Here is a 21,616-nt window from a genome sequence, read left to right as displayed (position 1 = left end):
CTAGAACTTTCCTCCAGTTTGTCAAACTAGGCAGAAAGTTTTCATAAATGAAAACAGTGGGTCTGACACATCTCTAGTGCTATACTTGGAGAATGGATAAAGAGCACAGACTGTGTGGCAGCTTTTGTGAAAAGCGTTCAAATGGCTGACAACTCACATCTGAGCTGATGAATGACTCAAAAAAGAGTTTAGCTCTCAATCTTAGTGTTGGCACCCACAAGGAATCTGATTCCAGACACGTGTCCTTTTGTGGTTAGGAAATCCATAGCTTTTCCCTGTGCTCAGCTGTTGGGCGATCACAAGACGGAGGCTGGAAGTGCACCCCCCTGCTGAGCATGTCTGGCTTTCCAGGGAAGCTGCCAAGGACATGAGGAAGCCAGATACAATCTACTGGTCCTTCTTCAGCAGTTTCTGTAGCCACAATGGCTGTGCCCTGCCTCTGACAAATCAAGTGGTCTCTTTTCTCTTGTGTTTGGGCTTTTGAACACCCCTGTGTGGGGTATATGGTTTAAGACGAACCATGTTGTTGACTACTGCTTGACTTTAGTAAATTTATATGGTCCTTGCATGCTGTGGAATCAAAAGCCACCACAAACACAGTTAATATGTCACTTACACTCTTTGGGAGTTTTGCTGGGGGGTGTTGGAGGCAAACTTCCAGCTGCAGGACCAGATGTGGTTTACTGTTTTCCACTGTAATGAGCCAATCATTTGGAACTTGTTCCTTTGCTTCAATTTTACTATTTTCTAGGCCCCTGTACAAACTGTTTGTTCAAGACCTGTTTAAAGTGAAGACACCATACTGGTTTTGTCTGAATGCTTTTTGTACACATACTGCTTTCACATAGTCTGGGTTCTCTCTTGATATGATCCCCTATATCATCATGAGGCAGGGCAATTTTTTCAAATGATCACAAAGATTGTAAGATGCAGTCTAGGTTTTTTAGTACTTCAATTGAAAAGATGTACTGGAAATTCATAATAAAATATTAACTAATACATGTTTTTAGCTAATCAAGGACTTTCATTGTAAAGTCTTTAAAGTGAAGAAGGTAAAAATGTCCCATTAAGGGAAGAGGCTGACTATAAGATCATTCAGTTGCTTTGTTTGCAAGTGAAACACAAACAAAGCAACTGAATGATCTTATAAAAAAAAAATCCTGACTTCTAAAAGTGAAGGGGGAAAACATCCCCAGCAATTTCCCAGTATGATTGTGAAACAAAAAGGAGATAAATAAAATAACAGCTTTTGAAATTGTGAAGGATTTTTGTGAGGAAGACTTTTAGACACTCTTAGAATAAATAACAGCTGTCTGCAACAAAGGGCATGTGATGCACGCGTGACAGGAATGGGTCATGAACTGCATTGAATTATGCCACATATCTACACTGCAGAGCAGCTAGAGCAGTGAGGGAAGACTGTGTGCAATAAACTCTGTGTACCTGATGCTGTAGGAAGTCTTTGGCCTGTTCTCCAAGATGACCTCTGCATTTGGGGTATGTACCTCTGAGATTCAAGGGGTCAAGGGCATTAGCTGGGTCATAAGAGGGAAAAGGGGCCACTGTGAAGGTGTATCAGCTGTTGTTTGGGGCAGTTTTGGGTGTGCTGCTTCTGGGGAGGTTCAGAATCAAGAGCTTCAGATGGAGAAGTTTCATGTTCCCATCTTGGCAATGAGTGAGGCTAGAGGGTCTTCGTGTGCAGTGGAGGGCATGCCTGGAGGTTTGGGGACTCCAGACCATGTGAAAAATATAGCACAGATTTACACCCACCTGAGCAGAAGGAGGATTTAGGATTTATGCCTACCTGGACAGCCAGACTGGGGGACACATCCCTGAAGAAACCATGACAGTGATGTCTACCTGGTCTCCAGATGCCAGCGTGCTCAGCAGCAGCTGAGCACTTTCCAGAGGGTCAACCTACCTCTGCTTTGGTGCTGAGGGCTTGGTATGTCCTCCCCAAACATGCTCAGCAGACAGTTATGGCTTTTGGGGGGATCTAAAATACACTTAAATTAGATAGACGAGTGCCCTTCTCTGCCACGAATTAGTGGGCACCAGAAAGAGCAGAGCAGCCCTGGAAAATTCCCTTGTTTTATTGCAAGCTAGTTTTATTGCTGCACTACATGGTGAGAGTCCAGTTGCTGCAGTAACTGGTTTTATTGGGTGCTTTTGTCCAACACATGCTAAAAACAGACACCGAGCAGGTAGGAAAATGTTCCATGTCTCCTTCCCACCTGGAGTGGGTCTCCTTCAGAGAGGTGCCAGCAGCACTTTCACCTCCTCGCTGTGGCTCATCCCATGTACCAAGATAAAGGCACAATCACAGTTGGTATCAGCAAATGTCATGCTCTCATTAGAAACTCCCTCTTTCTTTGGGTCCTGTACTTGTGACTTCTCATCACAGTACGTTTTGTGCCCATTCCCTTGCAGAGATGACCCATGTGACTGAACGTCATGTTTCGCACTGAGTGATGGCAGTAACTGAATAATTTCAATGTGTCTGAATGCCACATTTTTTGAAACATGTTTCTGTTTTGTGTATAGTAGACTCAGTGAGAAGGTTGAAGCTGTCATGTGTTTTTAGAATTCAACTTCAGTTGCTGATTGTCTTTTTCCTGATTCTTCTTCTTTTCTGATTTCTTCTGGTAGTCTATAACACTTGAGATATGTCTGAATAATGATTTCTTTGGTAATAGTCCTTCCTTATATTAAAATGCAATAGTTTTTACATTTTAGAAGACTTCCTAAAATTCAAATTGCTTTTCCTGGGTGAGATGTCTTCCTTTTTTTCCCTTCAGTGTTTAATCTGGGGGCTATTCAATACAGTATCGTTATTCTTTCCATGGTTTACATGGTGACCAAGGAATTTACAGAAGAAATTTCCTTTTTTCAGAAGATTTTAGTATTTAATTGCATACCAGTATATACTACTCAAAAATAAGTGTAAAGTAGTATGGAAGACGAACTGAAGTGAGAGTGAGGCATAAGCAAAGTATCTGTCATACTTCGCAGTTTTGAAACCTTCAGTCTATCCTTTCATGTCTCTGAATTAATGAGAAACTCCAAAATTGAATTTGTGCAAAGCAAATGCACTGACTTGGTGACTTTGATACATCTTGAGTGGCCTTTTGGGAGAAGCAGAGCTGGCAAGTGGCAGTCTGAGGGGTATTTCAGCATTTACCCAGAACATCTGATAGCCAGGGAAGGCTCATGGTTCTGCCTGTGCCTCCTATACAGCACATGGAAAGAAACAATACCCTCCAGGAGGTGACAAAAAAATAAGGGCTGAGCTTCTACCATGACATGTGCTCTCCTTTTAGGACAGAAAGGGCCAGAGGAGAGGAGGGAGGGAGGGAGCAGAGCTTGCAGGAGACAGGAGCTCCCTGTAGCACCCAGGGCTGGTCTGGCATTAGATGTGAGTGCCTGTGACCCTGGAGAACAGGTGGAAATATGGGAGGCCTCACACCTCCAGGGCAGGGCTTGAGCAGCCCTGTGGGCTCCTTCCCTTGCTAATGCCATAGATTGGAAAGCCTTCCAGCTTTCAGGCTCTTCATGATCATAATTTTCTTCAGAGAGGCTTTCCTGAATGCTGCTGTGTGCCTTGCAGCACTTGAGGTGCTCCCAGTAGCCTCTCAGCCAGGAGGAGATGGATCTCCCAGGCCTGAGTTTGGGTTCAGTCTGATTTGGCATTGGTGGGACAGTCCCTTCATGGGTATTTGGCACTGCTTTACCTGACACAGTATCTACAGCCAACTCTGCTTTTCTTTCCCTTGGCACTTTGTCCTTTTCCTTGAGGGACTCTGACTTGCTGAGGCTTTGCTGATGAAGGAGACTCTGTAGGCTGGAGCTTATCCTTACTTTAATTTCTATTTTATCCTTTTAGAGCACATACTCAAGTTGAATCTGTTACTTCCATTCTGAACTCTGTTTTACTAAGACACAAGGTTTTAGAGAGGACACCACAAAATGGAGAACTTGCAGTAATGCACTCTCAGGTTTCATCACTCAGTATGAAATATAAGTGCCTTCTTTCTTACTTTGAGGCATTTTCTTTTAGCTTTGTATCATTAGTATCTATTATGTGATTCTCTGCTTGTTGCACCTTTCTTTTCTTTCCTTCCTGTCTTTCATGTTCCTTAATTTCTGCTAAAATTTTCAACCCTTTTTTTCAAATTTTTGCTTGTAAGAGCAATCACAGATCAGCCTCAAATAGCTGTATGAGTTCTAGTAACTGTTTTTACCTCCAGAGATTTTAAATTTTGTCAGAACATCCTGATAATATACTGATTGAAATTCCCCTCTGAAGTCTCAATTTAATACACACTGTTGTTTCCCCTGTAACTCTTTGCAGACAGACACTGATGTTTTTATTTAACCTCTTGAGAAGACACAAAATGGGAAACAAGCAAGTAACAAGCATTTCCAAATCCCAATGCTATAAATCTGTTTTGTTGCCCTTCTGCTTACAAAAGTGGCAAATTATTTATTTTATTATCTGATATCACACCAATAACAAGAGGAGTCTGTTCCATGCAGTCCAATTATGAAAAATTGCCTGAGATAGAATGACTCACAGTGGGCCTGTTTTCCTGTTTTTCATGGCACTGTTTCAAGGAAATATTTACCTGCCTGTAGTGAGGAGAATTTACATTTAGCTGGCAGCTGAAAATTTCCAATCAGAAAAAAAAAAGAAATTGCCAGGTAAAATGTTGGTCAGTAACTGCTGTTTGGATGATTTTCTTGATGCACAAAGTCTAGTTGGACCCCAGATGTGGAATTTTTCTGACCTCAGCCAGTGGTAAGATTTGGGGCATTTAGATGGTTTGGAGGATTCCCTGAATTCCTTTCCAAACTGGTTTTCTGAAAAGCTTAGTACAAGTTTGACTACTCAAATGCCTTCTGTTCGGATGTGAGAATGTGAGGGGATTTGATTCTTCTGGGTTTGTTGTTTTAACTGGTTAATGGTAAATCAGCTAAAAGACATCATTCCCTGGATGTGTGTGAAGCGTTGGTGGAAGGGAAATGTTAGCAATATATATCCATAATAAGATTAGAGTGTCAGTTATTTTATTTGGTTATATCCACTTCCAAATGGTTGGATCCCCTCTTGTGCAGTGTTACAATATGGAATTATCTAGAAGAAGCAGATATAAGATTTCTTTGCCAGAAAGCCATGTAACAGGATTACTTATTTTTTCTATATTAGCACAAAATATAGTTAATGCCTTGACCTCCATTAGAAGTGCACAGCCTGCTGAGGCTTCAGCCTTTAGGAACAGCTGATGAAATGCATAGGTTCTGTTCATCAGGCTTCATATCAGAGTGGAAATATTCTAAGTACATGTACATGGGCGTATAGATGAGTACAGAGAGAGACTGACTGTGCTGGTCTGCAGCTGCCTCAGAACACTTTGTCCCATCCTAACCTCACTCCTGTGCCTCCCACAAACTATGGGGGCTGAATTTTCTGCACCATTCTGGCTGCTAATATGGGCACTGATGCTGCACTGGCTGTGTGTCCTGTGCAGAGAGGGGGGTGGTTTGAAGGACACAAAATCAGGAGCCTGCATCATCAGTGGGGGACTGATCCACTGCTGGAAACAAAGAGCATTTCTCAGCTCAGCAGCATATTAGTTAAGATTTAATGCTCAGTAATGGAGGAAAAATATTTGTTTTCTAAACAGGTTTATGTGACACGGGGGATAAGGCTGTCACTCTGGGTGCAGGCCAAGTGTATGAGTTTTCTATTCACCTGAAAGATGGCACATGCAATTAGCCCTAAGGGTTCCATACATAAATGTCCACTCCCCAGCCCTGCCCAACAGCCTGGTAACAACTCTGCAGCCATTCTGGGTACTGAGCATGAACAGAGAGCAAGGACAGTGCATTACTGGGGCTTTCAGTAACAAGCAAAGCAAATTTTCCTTGGCGTTTTTCTATCCCCCTTTGTGAGTTAGTATGTTCTTGGGAGAGAAAGTGCTTTACTTCCAGATCAAGTGGTTAAGATAAATGATTTATAGCAGAGGAACATCAAGATGGTTTACCAGGGTGAGCTTTTGTTGAAATGGTGGTGGTGGTGGTAATCACACATACATGTTCATATTAGTAGTATTTTTGTGTGTGTTTGTCTGGATGTGTTGCTGGAAGTTTATATTGAGAATATCTTCTTTGAAATCAGAAAATAACCTTTTTTTGTCTCATTCATGTCTTAGAGAACAACAGTAGACACATTCCACTCTCCTGAAAAATTCATGCTTGTTCTGGGAATTTCTCGGGCCTCAAGGCAGCACATTTAGAAATGTACTTTTAGAAAAAAAGGAAGACAGATTTGCTGAGTCACTGCCAAGTCTTGCAGAGGTCCCTGCCCTGAGATGGTCCTTTTTCTCCAGCCAACCTCCTCAAGCCTGAGCTTCCTGCTCCACTCAGACCAGCCTTCACCATGCTGTGGTGCAGTGGGCTTTGCTGGAGAGGAAGCCTTGATGTCTGATGCAACCCAGTCAGGATGGTTTGCCATGTGCTGTGGTTTGCCACATACCATGGTAAAAAAAAATAGAGTAGAACAATTCCTGCTCTGCAGAGTGCAATCCTGCTCTGAGGCAGACATGCTGATAGATACAAGAAGGTCTCACAGAGGATGAAAAGAAGAGCTGTTAATGAAAGCAAGAGCATGCAGCTAACAGGATCATTACTGCCTGGAGCAGTTGTAAATCAATGGAGAGTTTAAAAACTCAACTGTGCTGCAGCTGTGATGGAGTGCCTCCAGGGTGCCTCTGGGTCAAGAAGAAGGCCTGCAGGGTGTCCCAGGAAGATGTCCACCTCAGATGAGCAGAGAGCTTCATATTCCTATCAGAATGAAGCAGCAGGGCTGACTGAGATGCTGAGAGTCCATTTGCCATTATCAGGTTGACATCCTCTCCTGTACCAAGTCTGTAAGTGCTCACAAAAAGGCTGTTACAGGCTGCAGATGAAGATGTTTTTCCTCTTTTTTTTTTTATTTATGAGACAACCTCTCTTCTGACCTTTCTGATGCAAGAATAGCAGTCTGACCACAGTCTGAGCCACCAGATGTTTTGTGATGGTCATGTGTGCTATCTCACATCAGTGTGGTCTTCAAAGGCAATGAGACCACACAGTTTGTGTCCACTGGTCTTTTCATCCATCCATCCATCCATCCATCCATCCATCCATCCATCCATCCATCCATCCATCTCTACTGCCCAGCAAATATAAAGACGTTTCTGTTCTGATGGAGAGATCTCAAGATGATGTATTCATATTTATATCATGACATTTGATCTCTATCCACTCTCTGGAAAGAGGAGAGACACCAATTAATGTCCCTGCACAATGAGAGGCTGCAGTGAGAGGTCAAGTACATTTGTTATTTGGAATCAGCTCGGCACCCACTGTCCTTTCTTCTGCTGGTAGGCAGGAGTGTGGCAGGCTATAACGATGCTGCTGGACTTGTGGTGGTGTTGTGCTGGCTGGAGACCTTTGGGAGGAAAAGCACTTCTCTATGGAAAGCCAGTGAAAAGATGGATGCATTTTACTCACAAAACACTTAATCCCTTGGAAAAATGAATCAGATTTATATATATAATAACAAGAATATTCTGTATTTGCAGAAGCTGTTCACAGGCAATGTGCCAGGCTATGTTTTCTTGGAAGCTGCAAACTAATCTGTGCTCCATGAATTGCCAACCTGCCATTTTTCCTTCAGTGGTATCACAAAGGGCTTTACAGGAGAGGGGTGGGCAGTCCTTCTTGGCTTTCCTCAGGTGGCCAAAAATTTCCAGAAGCAATAGGATAGGGACAGAATGGGTTTCACACAGGACAGGCAAACCAAATTCCAGATAGATAGATTACCATTCTGGGCTGAAGACTGAATATTTGTGCTAACCTTAGTGGTGTGGCAGGGACAGCTCTGAAACCTGCCTTTTTTCTTAGTGATGTCTGCAGACAAAAAAAAAAAAATCCCGGTTTTCCTTTTGGGCTGGGTTTTGGCCACCTCCAGGATGACTGAACAGCACCAGGTGTATGTCAGCCTGGTGGGACTGTGGTATGTAGTGCCAGGCCCCTCTTTCCCCGTGTCTGAAGGGTGATGAGTCTGGTAGTGCTACTGTGTGCTCTGGTTATGGCTCACAATGTGACAAACCCATGCAGAGAAACAGAAATCTGTGTTACCTCCTTATGTAGAGTAATGGGAAGGCTCCTCAACTACACTTTGAAATATTGCTCAGAGTGGGATGTCAAGATCTGCCAAGTGGAGCCATCTGCCAGAAGGTGGTGAAATGCAGGATAGAGCTGATCAAGTTTTGTGAGGATTTAAAACATTCAATGCCTAGGCCACTGCAATGCCCTCCTGGGAATGTGCACATGAAGGAAGAAGTGTTGCATAATGGTTTATGAAACTCCCATTCAGAAGTGTTCCAGATGGCACAGGGATTCCCCCAGTTGCATGGTTATGAACTGCTATCAGTTGGCAAAAATTATATTGAGAGAAAACTGCCTGGGTGGAAGGGAGCCCTTTTACATTCCCTCTAAATACTACAGTTGCTCTTTCCCACTACTGCTCCTTTGGCACCTAAAACATCTTCCAACAGTGGCTGCATGGATGAGCTTTCCGTGGCACCAGGGTCACAGGCATAAGGTTGTGCTGTCCTAAGATTCACAACACCTGCATAAGTCTGCCCACATTTATTTTTATTCAGGCAACTGGGAACTATTCTCATGAAACCCATGCAAGTTGTGCTGCATTAGCCACTCTGGCCACAAGAGCTTCATAGCTGGCTCAAGGCAAACCAGCCTGGCGCCACTGCTCGATGGCTGCACCCTGTCGCCTCTTTTGGCCACTGGTGTCAGAAGGGTCTGAGCACCTCCTGGACAGGACAGGCTGGTGGACTGGCTCAAAACTAGACTTTTGAGCCATTTAGCTTGCCAGCTAAACTGACTTGCTGTAGCAGCTTGCTCAGGGTATTTATCACCAGGCTTTCTTGTCTCAATTTTGCTCTATCACAGCTGCAGCATTAGCAAGTATCCAGCTCATTTGTGTTAGGGCACAATGAGCTGCAGGTCATACAGGGACTGAAATGACAGCTGTGCTCTATGGGCACCACCACAGCTGTCTCCCCTTAACATCTGTAGCTGTTGTCTTTCTTGGCTCTTTTTTCCCCATGCATCAGCTGCTTTAAAAGCTCAGCATTCCTGGCTGTGCTGTCTAGGGCGATGACTTTCTCAGATCAGAAGATGGTTGTTCTTCATTTGGATAAATATAAACCTATGTAATATTTTAACAAATATAAATATTAAAGCCAGATATAAACAAAACAACAAGAACCTTCTCAGGCTGGGGTCCTTCAAATAAGACAATCACAGTTTTAAATATCATAAAAAGTGACGTTATTGACACTTGCTGTGTTTGATGCAGTGTTTGTCCAAGGTAGAGTTCGAAATGTTTGAAGTCTTGCACAAGGTGTTACTATAATTCTCATGAGTAGTTGTATGTGTTTGAAGTGCTGGTTGAGATCAGTACAGTCTGACTCCTGCCAGGCTGATTTCCTTCTCTGTGTAAACTTTGCTTTCCGTGAATCCTCATGAGTTTCCAAAGTCTTCTTTAGGTGAGAATGTGTGTGACTATAACAGAATTATTTACCTATTTGAGAGAAGCAAACACAGATGGAGCAAATTAATTTTTTTAATTATTGTGACTATTTGTGAAAATATTTTTTGGTTGTATTCCCTCCACTCTGCATTTTCTGGCTGATACTTGCACAGAAATATGGCAAAAAGAATATATTTCTTTTCTTTTGATAAGACCACTACATGTCTCAGCTTTTAATTGTGACAAAAAATCACCTTTGACAAATCTGCCAATTTAAAAGTCAACCTCCATTTATTGAAATGAAATAAAGGAATTGAACTTCAGTTCTCCCAGAGAATCACTCCTCTCATATCCTGAGCACACACTGCTTCTGGATCTCTGTGGAATACAATAGGAGAGAGGTTATTGAATTGAAGTTTCAAGCACAGAAGCAGAGCTCTGGCCAATTACATTTTTTTCATGGCTGAAATTGGACTAGTCAAAATAAAAGAATATCAAACCACAAACCAATATGATGCAGAATCAAATAACTTCTGCGACAAAATGATTCTCTGACTGGAAAGGTGAGGGAAGTGATGCTGTATTTTTTATCCTCAGTATCTACCTGCTCTTCATACCTTGCTTCCTGACTTTGTCTTCTATCTTAATGGTTGTTGTGTGGATGCTTAAAATTCAGTGACTGTACCAAGTATTAAATGTCAGAGTGCTTTTGCCTTTTAATTACTGGTCTTGTTGAGGGTGTGCTGGACAGTCATGTGAAAGCTCAAACCATGAGCTCCTTCAGGACCTCATGAGGACAGTTCCCAAGAGGTCTCCTGCATAGGGTGGGGCAGAACAGACTGACTGGCAAATGTCCTCTTTGCTGCAGTGAGATGAGGTTTCATGATCAGCTGTTATGGAGTCGGTGCTGACTTTCCAGTATCTTCCTGTTCCTGTTGGAAGGGCACTTATATTCAATAGTTTGTATAAGGTGTTGAGTAACTATTTTCTTCAAATATTTAATTTTGTGGCAAGTTTTACTACATTTACTTCCTTTCACATCATACCTTGCCCCGGGCACCTTTACACAAGATTCAGATGTACCATCTGGGAAGCAGTCTGTGGGTGGTTGGGGAGCCCACACATACAGCTATTAGCTTCAAGGTTCTAATGTCTGCATTAATCATCAAATTGTCTCCCTTGTGTTGCATTTTTAAAGAAACACAAAATTGCTCTATTGGTTGTAATTATTTACAGTCTCATTTATATCAACTTTTCATACAAAAATTATTTCCTCTGATGCAATGTAAATGACTCAGTTTTTACAGACTTTCAGTTATGGTGGCATCTGTGATTCTGTTATTTCAGGAAATTTTCATTTTGTGCTATCTCTTAATGTACACAGCACAAATGTGAAATACATGATGCAAGGAGTCATCACTGGGCTAAATCTAACAAGATGCAGGCAACCTCAATATTATCTCAAAATTTATCTCAAGGCTGAGATGAAATCTTCAGAAAAAAAATCAGTGATTTGCAAAAATTACTGTAGCTTCAGAGAAAGTATTTTTACTCTTTGTATCAGTCAACTTAGTATTCAGATAGTGCAAGTTCTCTACAAGTAGTATTTGCTTATCCTAATGAGATATAAACCCAATATGCCTGGATAGCTTATATATTGTTTGAAAAGTTATTTTGAGGTCCTATTAACCAAATGATTTTGGCTAAAACCAATGCTGAAAACCCAAAGTTTCTACTGTGGACAATTCAAGGACACTTCAGACTAGCTTCAGACTGTTCTCATGGATTGGACATCCTCTAGAAGTTGAAGCCCACCTTTGGAATTAGCTTCATACAGAAAGAGACAAGTTTGCATGGTCCACTCTCCCACAGTGCTGGAAATCAATGTTTCGTAGGGGTCACCATCAGGAGATTTTGCTTCACCAGCAGGCTTTGATTTGAACCAAAATGCTACTGTAAGTGCACCTGGACGTTGTTTATAATGACAACTGGAACAAAAATGTCAAAAGCATTTTTTTGTGGAATATAGGAATTTTCAGATAAAATTAAATTATTACACTGAAGTGTCTCCATTCTACAGTCCCCCCTCCACCCAAACCCCATATTTTTTTTGTCAAACATTTTAAACTAATAGTCACAGACTTCAACTTGCATACCTTTTATGTCAGACCCAGCCCAGGGCATCAAGTGTCTCCATGGAGGTGGGGGTGGGCTGAGGCTGGGCAGGACATCAGCTGGTGGAATAGGTTAGTATCCAGTGTGGTGACAGAGAAGCTGTGGCATAGCTCAGGCAGGGACTGAGGACAGGACTTCAGCTCAAGGATAGCTTCAGAGAAGAGGGGTGACCCTGGCCCAGGCTTCAAGTGAGGCCACCAACCACCCAAACCTAGACTTCAAAACCCCATATGTTCAGGACGCAAACATATGTAGAGCAATTCTAAATATCCATCTTAAAAAGTAAATACTTTGCTTGCACTGATAAGTGAGACAGAGACTTTCAAAACTGTTACATGTTATTGATCTCCCACTTGGCTGCTTTCTGCATTATTTCCTTAACTTGGAAGGATTTTAACTGCAGTGGAGGGGATGTCACATATTGCCCTGGAAACACCTGCACATTCTATCATGGAATGCTCTGCAAGGGAACTGGTTTCAAAATGCTTTCCATAGGAAAATTTCCACTCTGAGAGTCCATGCCTTAGTAGGTACTAGAGACTTCAGCACTGAGAGCTGGAGGTTTTCTGTGGGACATCAGGCAGCAATAAGGTGGGATCATGAGAAAGTAATTTTTTGCCTGTGGTTTTGCACTGAAACAGTAAAAATATGAGTTGGTAGACTCCAAAGAATGTGGCCAGGGTACACGTTGGACTTACTATTTTCTGTGGACAGAATTACTATTTTGGACAGACAATTACTTGCCTGGGACATGCAGGGAGCTTTAAAAATGAGGGAGCAATGGGAAAAGGTTTTCAGACTCTTGTTTAATTTAGATGTTTTCCCTGATTGTTAGAAAATAACACTGATCTTCTTTAAACTTTAGTCACCTGGGTAGATAATTGAGATTGTTTACCAAAACAGTAAGATTTCATTTGGAAGAAATAATGAAATGAAAAATGTGCATTGTCTGTTTTGTCTTCTCACCCTTTATATTAAATTTGGGTGACATTTTTCAGTTAGGTTTTGAATTTTTTTTTGTGGGGGCATGAAAGAGAAAGGAACAACAAAAACACAATATAATGACTCTAGAACTGAACCTTTCAAACCTGTTGCTGTAAGATTTACAAAGAAGTTGTGAGGAGCAGCACCGATGGACAAAAGACTTTACCATCAACTATTGGCAGGAACTTAGAACCAGAATAAATGGGATTTGCTTACATCTTTCAGCACTTTAATTACTTGTGATGCCCCCTTCCTAAAGACATTACAGGACCAGAACTGGTCGCTGAGCCAAGAATTTTGTTCCCTCATATCCTGAATTTCTGGGGCAGGATGCTGAGCACATTCAAGCTCACCTCACTGTTAGCTTTTACAAGGCTGGTTGGGACACATGTACAGATGTTGTGGTGGGGGTTTTTTGTGGTTTTTTGGTTGGTTGGTTGGTTGGGTTTTTTTGTTTTTTTGTTTTTTTTTTTTTAATGAAGAACTTTCATTCTGGAGTCTTGGGAAAACTGCTTAATTGTGAATAATACTTTTGGGACCTTTGGAACATGGGACAACACCTCCCTCAGCTAAGGAGCAAGAGGCAGCAGGGCTGTGCTGGGAATGTTTTAAAAGCCCAAACAACCCAGGGAACAGGCAGGTAACTGCAAACAGCTTGTCTGACAAGGGGGCAGATTTGGGGTAGGGCACTGGCAGGCTGGGAGGGGAGCTGGTGTGCAGGAGCACCGTGGCAGTGCTCCATGCAGCAGGTCCCCAGGTGCTGTGGCCATAAGCAGTCAGAAATGGCTGCAAGATCCACTTGGCACACGAGCTGGGTGCATCCATACCACTTTAAAAGCATTTGTATGTAAACACATAATACCCATAAACACTGCTTTTCAGCTAGGTCAGTTTACAGGTCAGAAGAACAAAGTGCATGTCAAAGCTGGCAGCAGGCATCCCTCAGAAAGGGCTGTCCCTGCTCTGCCAGGCAGGGCTGTGCACTGGCCCAGGCAGTCAGAGTGTTTAGCCATTCAAGCAGATTAAAACAAGCTCATTGGATTTGTCACTTGCAAAGTTTTATCCAGCAATCACATTTAATTTCCCAGCTCTCACTGCCTGCAGCCTAATTTCTACATCTGTATTGGGTGTGTGGAAAGCATGGGAGGAGGCTGGGAGGAAGCATCAGACTCAGAAAGAGCTGCTGTCAATTTAAACATCATTTAAACCCTTGAGGCTGAAGCTCCAACAGAGTGGTGCAGTGAATAACACCAGGTGCATGCTGGCATGAGGACTAGAGCTCACTGGTTACTGTTCTGCCTGTCCCTGCCTTGCTCTTAGCAGATCCTCTTTTGGAGATGTGACCTGCTATTTTGTTCTATCTGCTCAACCAGTGAGGGTAGACCCATTGTCTCATCAATTTCTTCCTGCCCAGAAACCTCCATTTTCTCAGCTATGAGAGTTTTGGTTCCCCAGCCTTGTCCAGGGTTTGAAGTCCCCCTGCTCATGCCCCTGCATCTCCCATCATTGTTTGTGTGCAGGCTCTAATTCTGTGTGTGCCATCACCCCTTAGATGGTGATTAAGCCTTTCAAGTTTATGGAAGTACTTCTCTTGTCTGCAGTTATCTCTTACCTAAGTTATCCAAATTTAATTGCTTTAATCATTCCTCAAGTCCTTCCAGACAACCAAGTCATTACTATTTGATTTTTGCTTTTATTTGTTTTCAGTTTCTCAGTATTCTAGCTTTGTTTTGTACTGCAGGCTTGTCTAGAGACCTCAGAGCTTGTGAAGACTCTTTTGTTCTTTTAAGTGGACTTCTTGATGAGCTCAGGCATAGGCTTATCCAAGAAGCTGCCCCCAGCCCCAGGCACTCTGGCTGGTGCAGAGCAAGGATAGATGTGCTGGGAACAGGTAAAAACTAAAGAGGAATTTGGGCTGGAGCTCCAATGGATGTGCAGGGCAGTGTGCCCCAGGACCTCTGCTGGGTGTCCCCAGCACCCAGTGATACTGGGAACAAATCTAAGAATTATGTTTTTCCATGTGCAAATGCTAGGAAATGTCTGGAATGAATGTTTTGAATCACCTTATGACATGTGTCATCATATCTTCAGATTTTTTTTAGAAGCTTTCCATCCATATTATTTGTTTGGAGTTTATATTTTTTTCTTGCTCTAACTTTTGGAGTGGAAGCAAATGTCTTGAAAGTAGAGTCTGATGGCTCAGAGATGAGTGCTGAGTTTCAGAGTCTCTCCTTGGCTGAACCCAACCTCACAGGCTTCCTGGGGAAAGAGATTAGTGAGTTTTGACTCTGGAGCTTCAAACTTTATTGTCACTACTGCCCAAATTGTAAATTAAAGTGCAACAACAGACTGGAAGGAAAGGATGGGGTTGATTAACATGTAGTGAGAGATATGTCTGTGAGGAGACATGTGGAGTGAGCACTTCTATTTTTTAATATTTCTTTCCATGCATCTTTCAATTTATTAAATATTAATATTTGGTTTCATCTGGAAATTGACATTAGGTAGAAGAAATAAAATCAATTTTTAATAAATATGAGCAATAAATAAAACATTTAATAAATTATACATGAAAAAAGATTACAGAAAGATTAAATAATGATCTTGTATACATACTCAAGTAATTATTTATTAATAACTTTTTGCAGTACAGAATTCATGCCACTCAAGAAAAGTACCGTTTCACCTGAAAAGTAAGCCAGAAAAGAGGGGAGCTTCAAGTTTCCATTTTTTACCTCAGTGACTTTCAAATTAAATGTCTTTTGTGGATGAGAAAAAGGAAATGTTTCCTTTCTCTCGTCCCAGCCCTGGAAATGCTGTGTACCCCAAACCCCACCTGCTATTAGGCTGAGGCTTTCTGCAGGACAACTCTTGTGAGTCTGTTACTCCCTCCTAAAATATGTAGCATAAAAAATAAAACCCCAAAACTGAAAAATCCAGTGGTAGTCAATTTAGCACCTGGGACTTGGTTTTTAACCCTCTAAATGCTTTGTTTTTTACAATACTAAATTTTCATGCCAAGGGAAATGTCAGGTGATTGTGTCAGACTTGGCTCCCGAGGTGCTAAACTGTTACGAGGCAATAGAGTTACTAGAAGGGATCAATATATTTGCAGCTAAATGTGATTATTACTGAAAAGGTTTGGCTTTCAGCAATGAAAATTCAAATACTCTTCAGACACCTTCCCCTCTATTCTCCCCAAAAAAGTGCTTTACAGAGGTACAGTGCTTAAAAGTGCTGTGCCGAAAAAAATAGGTTTTGATTTCTAGAACTGAAATGAGCAGTTTAAAAGCAGATTTATATATTTGTTAATAAATATCTGATACAAAATATTACTAGAAATATATATATATTTTTTTTAGTTTTAACATATGTAGGCTGAGTTTTTCTGCAGACCTAAGGAGTGGGAGTAAAAAACCCTATTGATTTTTTTTTTCAGGAATAATTGTGTGTCAAGAATTTGTGTACCCTTTTAACAAATTCTTTGGATACCAATTGCTTTACTCTTTTTGCATCTCAGTGTAGTGCTCAGTGGCAAAACAGTCTGGAGCAGCAGATTGGGACCTGCTGTGGGCCTCCCAGAAAATGGCCATATCTGCCTGCAGTCTGGCACCTCGTTTCCTTCTACTCAGAATTAGCTCAGTGATAAATATAACTACTAATTATATTTTAACCTACATATTTTCTGCCTTTTTTTTCCCCTCATGTTTCCTTCTAGCAACTTTAATTGCCAGTGGAAGACTTCAAGGAGGCATTTTATGCAGTCTGTGGTTAATTAGCAAGCATTCAGTAACGTAACTGCGGCATCTCGGTAGAAAAAAAAGGTTGGAAAATGCAAAGGGCAAGTGGTGGTCAAACCTGACCAGTGCATTTCTGCATGACACCAAGCCACACATGGCTTTCATGTCGGGGGGAAGAAAGCTCTGTGCCACCAAGGTGTCCCTGCTCCACCCCTGGGAAGGCTCAGCTGGAGCAGCACTGCAGACAAAAGACCTGGGGCTGATCCCACTTTGCCTGGTCTCATGGGCACTTTAATGCAAGTGTGATTTAAAGGCTATCTGTCTGCATTTCCTGTCAGAGGGGTGGACAGGATTACATGTATAAAATCAGATTATGAGCCTTAAATATAGTAATGTGTAAGAGGAGGATGAGGGAAATTGGACCCTGCACCAGAAGCTTGCCTTGTTGACAGTTCTGGGATTGCTCACTGACGGAACAAAACCTCCCTACAGTCTTTTCTGTTTTCAGCCTGTTATTATGAGCCAAAAGGAAACCAAACTAATACCAAAGCATATTTTTTAAGAAACAGGGAGGTTATTTTTCAGCCTGTTCAGATTGTACATTGACGCTGTTAGTTTTACCAAGCACTCAGCTCTTTCAGTCAAAATTAAGCAAATGACTGTGCTGAACTTGCAAACAGAGCTGGCTAAGATATTGATTGCAGTTTTTTGTAGAAATACAGTGTCAGAATCTCTTTAGAAAGTGGCTGGAAGAGATGGCCCTGTGGCATGTAACAGACAATTTCAGGAAAGCTTCTGGAAAGGAATACAAAGAACAAGTCAGTGCACCAATAGTAATTTTGCCTTTTTCTCTTAGTGCCAGTAATGCTCATCACTGATCCATCCCTAGGGCACCTGGCACTGCCGTGTGTGTGTCTGTGACAGAACAACAGTGCTTTACTGAATCCTGCCAGTGATTTTCTTCAAGCCATAAGATTTGATTTCTGCTCTGTGAGCAAGCACACTGGAACAGAAAGCCTGAAAAACCACCTTCCTGATCCTGAGGCAGCCTTCATCCAAACCTAAATGTGAATTTTGTTACTAAGGCTGATTTTTGTTATAGATTAGCCCCATCTCCTTAGAGCAGCTGGGCAGACTGAGCAGGCTCCGTGTCCCCCTGTTTTGTGTGCTTTATAACACACCTGAGGAGGTGCAAAGCCTGAGGGAGCTCAGCAGTTTGAGACCACTCCTAACATTTATGTAGTAGTGGTATAACACACTGATTGGATCTTGCATGCCCTGGAGAACCCAGAATCTGCATCTTGTGGGAAAACTGATGGCAGTGCTGCTCCTTCCCCTTCTTTCCACCATCAGCTGAGGAACAGACCCAAGATGGCAGCAGCACCAGTGCTGTGAAATTTGAAAGGACTTTACACCAACATCTGGAGTTCCCACTGGGAATAGTGATGCTATTAGGCTGTAAACATGCAGATGACATTTACAGTAGAGATGGCTGCTGGGGAAAGGAGGTGTTTAAAACTCCTCTTGCAATTCCTGGGTTTTTTTCCCACTTATAGGTGAAAGAAAAATAGATGCAAAGTGAGAGGCAGGGGACATTATAAACATATTGCCTCCAAAATAACCATTTAGATTAATAAGTATATTTTTTAACTCTTGGCAGCACAAAACACCTGCTTGAATATAATAAAATAGAGTAGACTATTTAATTGCTCAATATAGATCTTTTGATAGGAAATACTACAGTGAAATATTGACATTTACTAAGACTCAGCCCTCTTAGACTGAAAACAGAAGTTAAAAGGGTGCTGTGTGAGACCATAGGCAAATGTGTTTATTTGTGCATGTGTAGATTCAGAGAGAGAGACACAGACAGAGTAGTTCTGTGAGAGAGAGCATTTGACAGTTTAAAATCTGCTTCAAAAATATGGGGTGAAATCTTACCCTCAATTAAGGCTTTCTGGCTTGAATGGGAGGAGGACTTGCTGCTGGTATTTTGCTATTTAGATCTGCAGTGCGAGAGGCAGTTGTGTTTAGCTTTACTTGCCAGCTTTCAGCTACTTGCAAAATCCAATTAATTTTTTTTTTTTTTATTATAACACTGGACTATTCTACTCTTGCAAAAAACCCCTGTGGGCTATGCTACTCTTCAAAAAAACATTCCCCTAGGACAGATACTCAGGAACCAACATCTCTTATTGTTCTAAAGATTTATTTTGAGATTGCCAGCTGTGATAACTTTGCAAGGCAGTTCAATGCTTGAAGATAATTCTGGTTTAATAGTGAATGTGGTAAATAAAAAAATGCAGATGAGTGTAACTTAGGTTAAAGCCTCAGCAAGCTTACTGTATCTATGAAGCCAAGAAAGATTGAAACATACAAATTTTGCATTAAAAAGTTGAATTATTCATGCAGTGAATCAGCAAATGAGGTTACAATGCCACGGGTGCATTGACCCTCACACAAGAATTATAATCAATGGTTATTATAATTTTTCCTGGTTTTGTTCAAGGATGAAGTAGCTCAGCAGCTTTTTAAAATTTCAATGGCAGTGATGAGATGTGAAGTTTGCCCTCCCAGAAGCTGCCAAATAGTCACAGGAGTGAACTGGAAGATATTTTTAGGTGACTATTGGTTGTGCCACATGGATATTCTTCTTGAAAGCTTCAGGTCCCGGAAAACATTCTGTAGCCTGGCTTGCAGTAGCAGCCTTCTTGCACTCAAGTTGCTCAGGTGGCAACTTTCCAGTCTGAAAAGCTCATAGCCTACTGCAGTCTGAGCTGTCTCTCAGGAATTTGGCCCGACTCGTCATGGTTTCCCCCTCATGATCACCAGTCTCATGAGATGTGAAGAGCCAGAAGGCAGAGGAAAAGAGAAATAAAAATGGCTGATGCTGTTAGGCTTTAGAGCTGAAGGCAGGTGCCAGGGCAGTTGTCACAAATGCATGATTTTTTCACAAGAAACTCAATCCTGAAGATAAATCCAACCACTGTGGGATGAAAAGTTGCAGTGAGCTCTGTAGCCTGTCCTGCCCATATCCTATTCACATTTCTGGGTCTCCTCTGGTGCAGACTCTGGCCACACAGCCACACTCAAGCATTAATTCCAAGGGCTTGCTTCCAGGAGGGCAGCACATGCCTGGGAGTGCATATTGCTGCTCCTGTTTGACGTCACCAAGTCTATTAGATAACACCATTTCTGTGGTAAACCCGTATCAGCCAGCTGTGATTTAAGGAGCTTTACTCTCCTTTTGCTGTGACTACCATTTGAGGATGTAAGCAACTCCATTCCCCAGAAATGTGTGGAAATGGCTCGTCCCAAGCACTTGGTCCAGAAGTGCAGATGTTAGAAGCTGGACTCCAAATTAACGATTGATTTGTGTAACAGTTCTGCTTTGGGTTTTATCTAGATCATGGTAGTGATTTCTCCTGTCACCTTTTTTAAGGTGAAACATTAGTTAGATGCTTTTCTGTGGTGACTGTCAGCTTGTGTTTCTGTTCCACTTCTATTGGCAAGCACTGATTTGGGCACCATTAAATTATAAAAGAGGCAAGTATTAGAAATGGAAGGATTTTAATGTGTTAAGAGAAAGGCACTTTACTGATAATAGTTTTGAAGAGTCTACCACTTGTGTGGGTTGCACAGAGAAAAATAAATTGCTACCATAAATGCAGAAGGCTGAAAGGTGCTTTTAGTCGAGAAATCAGATTCATGTAAAAGAATATTACCCTTTGGTTGTCTGTGCCAAGTTTTTGTCCTCATATTCATTTTACTGAAGGATGAGGCATTACCTAGTGAGCCTGAAGACTTTGCCAGTCTCATCCATCAACAGCAGCAGATACATGAGAGGGTGAGACCAGCCCATCAAAGTAATTTGCAGTCTGAGTACAGGCACCCTGACACCTGGGCAGGGTTTCAGTCTAGAACCGACTGTAGAGTAGGAGCCTACGTGTGCAGCAGCATTTAAGTCCTGCTGGGTCAGTGTGAATCCAGCTGATGTTCACAGTGCAGCCTGGGGAGTGATCCTACTGAGCAGAGATCTGAAGGGTCTATTTTAGGATGAACTGGCCCCTGGGGCTGACTCTCTGCAGGCTATGTTGAGGACTTAAATACCTAGTGTGTCTATAGGACCCTTGATCTCCATAAATCGCATGTCTGGGATGCATACATGTAATTTGTTACTCCTCTTTCCCACCTGCGTGGGAGCTGTGGAGCTGTGTCCTGCAGCCTCTTTCCTTGCATGGAGAAGACTGGATCCCGACTGCTGTGTGCAGTGTGGTGTGTGACAACAGCCTTGAGAGACGCTGCTGGCAAGATCTCTGCCCCTAGGTATCATCAAATGCACACAGCTTTCTTTATGTCCTAAACAGCTCCAGTTGCTCTGGCAATTGGTTTTCCCTCTTCTCCTGTTAGGGAATAGAGGACATCTTCCAAACCAGCATCTTGAGAAAGCAAAACATGGACTGCCTAGCCTCACCCCAAAATGGCAGTGGCACGTGAGATGGTGTGGGCAGGAGGAAGGCTCACTGCCTGGATGTTGTGAGCAGACTTTCTTCCTGCGTGTCTTCAGAGGTGGAGGACTGCCAGCTCTGTGTCCAGCTTGCAACAAACTCAGTATGAACAAGTGTGTGGGTGTCTGCTTTCTTGTCTCAAGCAAACTAACTGGTGTAGCTGGGAGAGTGAACTGAGGCAAATAACAGCTTTAGTCCCTGTCTGAGTTGCTGTGTGGTCTGTTGGGAAGTCAGTGTGGATTTTCTGTGGCCTTTTTTGTGAGTTTTGGACTACTTCCTTTCCCTTTGAGAGCAGCTATCTGATTTTCTGGCAGTGAGTATACAAGTGGGAAGGATAGAAATGGAGATCAATATGGAACATAACATTATTAAAAAGCTTCTCAAAATGCTTAGGTCATTTGCACCTTATGTGTGAATCCTCATTGTCTTTGTTCTGCTGGAATTGATAGATATTGACCCAAAATACTTTCAAATCCAAAGCTGCTGTCAGTAGTACTTAATTACACACTTCAATTATCTGCCTCAGAGAAAGCTGGAGAAGTAGCTGTGGGTACAAAACCTCCACCACGCAGCCAGTAACAGTGATCACAAGTGGTACGTAGGATGGG

At 42.2% G+C, this 21,616-nt stretch overlaps 1 protein-coding gene across 1 annotated transcript in view; it reads left to right on the top strand.

Moving 5' to 3' along the window:
• The first annotated feature begins 1,401 nt into the window (after positions 1-1,401).
• The window catches only part of HPCAL1 (hippocalcin like 1), a 180,956-nt gene continuing 160,741 nt past the window's right edge, over positions 1,402-21,616 (top strand). Inside the window, exon 1 of the mRNA XM_077782427.2 lies at positions 1,402-1,497. The gene's annotated coding sequence lies outside the window, so the exon portion shown is untranslated. The remainder of the gene's footprint in view (positions 1,498-21,616) is intronic.

This window comes from Lonchura striata, chromosome 3 (genome assembly GCF_050655825.1).
Source record: "Lonchura striata isolate lonStrDom1 chromosome 3, ASM5065582v1, whole genome shotgun sequence".
Classification (NCBI taxonomy): Eukaryota; Metazoa; Chordata; class Aves; order Passeriformes; family Estrildidae; genus Lonchura; species Lonchura striata.
Note: the sequence above shows the minus strand (reverse complement) of the source record. Positions and strands in the feature narration are given on the sequence as shown.